The sequence below is a fragment of the Mauremys mutica genome, chromosome 5, assembly GCF_020497125.1.
Source record: "Mauremys mutica isolate MM-2020 ecotype Southern chromosome 5, ASM2049712v1, whole genome shotgun sequence".
NCBI lineage: Eukaryota > Metazoa > Chordata > Testudines > Geoemydidae > Mauremys > Mauremys mutica.
Window position 1 is genome coordinate 117,061,717 of NC_059076.1, and position 3,201 is coordinate 117,064,917.

A 3,201-nucleotide genomic window follows, 5' to 3' on the forward strand; every position below is an offset into this window, starting at 1 on the left:
GCCAGGATCCGGGCAGTGTGAGTGCCACTGAAAATCAGCTCGCACGCCACCTTCTGCACCCGTGCCGTAGGTTGCCTACCCCTGGGCTAGATTCACAAAGAAAATTACGTGATGATGATGCTGAGCATCACTACACGTAACTTTTAGGCATCTAGAAATCACTGCAATTCACAATGCCTGTGTTTGGTGCCTAGGCTCCCTATGCAATGAATGGAAGTGAGAGGCACTTCTGAATGGGACTTACAAAACCAGCATACTTGGCAGCTCCTCACCTACATTAGCCTGTGGGAGATGCCAAGCCAAAGGGTGTGTGCTAAGTCATTGGAGCAGGGAGACTGGATCTTGAGTTTCTCACCTCCTGAGTGCACTAACCAGAAAGCTTCAGAGTCAATCTTGTGCTTACTCTTGCTTTCTGGCCCAATTATTATTTATTCACAGTGGAATAGTTTCAACGGGAGAGACTGAGAGACCCTTCACATCTGAATAGCCCATGGCACTCACCTGCAAGGTGGCAGCTTCCCTGTTCAAATCATTTCTCCCCCTGAGGGACTGGAACTGGGGGGTCTCCCACAATTACAGGTGAGTACCCTAACTACTGAGCTAAAAGTTACGAGGCAGGGGCACAAGGCCCCAGAGGACCCTGGTGCAAGAATAGGGTAGGGTCCCCTTCCCAAGCCTGAAATCTAAAATTTTCCTTACCCCCAACATCACAGCCCTCAGTCTACCCCACTGCCTCATAACATCCTCCATTCCTCCCACAGCTCCCCCTAAATCCTCCACCCCCTCACTCTGCAGCCCTCCAAACACTCCCCACAACTCACCAACAGTCATCTGCTGCACCTCACCCACTGCTTCCAGAACCTTCCTGGCCACACAGCACACCCCCGGCATAGCACTCTACTTCCCTCTCAAGCTGGAGCAGCTCCCCACCCAGTCCTGGCTTCCCAGCAGCGGCTCTGCTCTCTGCCATTGCTCGCCCCACACTCACGTGGTGCAGTTGACATTTGAGTGACATTGTGACTGGGCTCACAGGTTCGGCCTGTCCGCCCCACTGTCATGAACTGTGCTCCAGGTGAAGTGCCAGAGCACCATTTCCTCTCACTGGGCCCCCAAATCCTTGTGGGCCCTGGCACCAGGGGCAGCAGGTATCATAGGCCAGGGGAGGCTCTGCCTTTCCCCGTGTGGCCGGACTCCCAGTTGCAGGGTTTGGTGGTGAAGTTTTTGCTTTATTATGTCCCATACAGGTTCTAGGGCAGCTGAGGAGGCACATAGCAGCTCCTCAGCCACCCTGGAGACTGCCTGGGTTGGGTCCAGGGAGGGGAGGCACAGCACGGCTGCGGCCAGCCCTGGGCTCCTCCAGGTGAGGGGAGGCTCAGGGCTTCAGCCAATCTGGCCAAGGATCTTCCGCTCAGGGCTCCTTTGGGCTTGGGGGAGGGGCATTCTGGGCTGCAGCTGGCCCGGGGCTCCTCCAGGCAGGTGGGGGAGGGCTCAGGGCTTTGGCCAGACCGGGGATCCTCCAGGCGATGAGGGGCTCTCCAGGTGTGGCTCTGGGCGCAGGGGGGAAACACGGAGGGGTCTCGTGGCTCCAGCCTTGGGGAGGGCGTGGGTGGAAGTGGCAGAGCTGGGGCTAGCCTCCCCAGAGTGGGGCTCCACCCTCCACCCATGCCTGGCATGACTGCACCATTTGCCCCATTGTAGCTTTGCCACTGGCTGGTGGCAGCAGCATGTGAGTTTGTCTATGGGGCCAATCTGGTAGGTGAGCTCCGAGCCTGCTTACCAGAGCAGGCCCCACAGGGGAGTCAGACAGATGAATGTCTATCTTCTCCTGTTAGGGAATAGTTTTGGGCATGCGGACACATGGTGTAGGGCTGCAGCACACATGCTCAGAGGTAGAAACATAGGCGCCGAGGCAATTTTAGATGCTGAGCGAGTTTCGGCATCTACAGGGTTTGGGGAAGCTAAGCGAAGGTTTTTGTGAATTCCAATGGGGGCTGATTCTGGGATTTAGGCACCTAAAGTGGCAGTTAGGTGCCTAAGACCTTTCATGAATCCAGCTCATAAAGTGCAGTAGATAAGCTACATGGAACTCCACCTGCTCACCTAATATTTCACAGAATAAACCCAAAGTAATTGGGGTCTGAGGTGCTCCTTCAATCTAATCACTTAAATTATTTACTGCACTATTCCTGCTTTGTCAGGACTTCAATTATTTGGATTGGTGTAAGATCACCATCTAGTGGTGTGCAGGAAACACTGTTGTTTTTATCGGTTGAAGTTAAGCAGACAACAGTAATCCTTCCATAGGTAGCTTTTTCCAGTGGTTAATGACCATCAATGTTAAATGTTTGTGCCTAATTTCTAACTGAAATCTCTCTGGCTTCCACTTCCAGCCATTGTTTCTGATTATGCCTTTCTCTGCTAGATTAAAGGGTGCTTTAGTGCTTGCTATTTTCTCCCTGTGACGGTATTTACACACTATAATCAAGTTACCTTTTGATCTTTCCTTTCATAAAATAAACAGATTGAGCTCCCTAAGCTCTCACTGTAAGGAACATTGTCCAGCCCTAGCAGCACTTGTACCCCAGCAGTTAGTGTGGTATAAAGGAACTTGAAAAACTGGTACACTTCACAGTAAAAGGCAGGGTGGGAGTAAACAATATTTATCCCTGTTATGCCTTTCCCTGTGGATAGGTTATTCCATAACGGTGTATGGCAAGTTTCTTGCTCCTTCCCCTGAAGCATCTGGTACTGGCCACTGTGAGAAACCACTGGACCACTAACCAGGTTCAGTATAGCAGTTCCTATGTTCCTGACACCACATATTCATGGTTACAAGCTCATGAAAAATAACAATTGTACTTTTGTACTTCTGTGTGATCTTCCACCCAAGGATCCTTCCAACCTTCACAGGCATTATTAGCTAAGACTCACAGCATCAATGTGAGATAAATAGGTATTATTATCCTCATTTTACAAACTGGAGAACTGAGGTACAGAGAAACTAAGAAACGTCTCCGAAGTCACGTGGAAAGTTTGTGGCAGTGCTGGGACTAAAACACAGGTCACCTGGAGCTGAACATAAGCTACAAGATTCACTTTCCCGTCAAATAGTTTCAAAGATCTGGAAACCAACCTGAACTATTAAAGAAATTAACTTTATTCATTAATTATTTCATATAGTAAGTATAAAACAATGGGAAT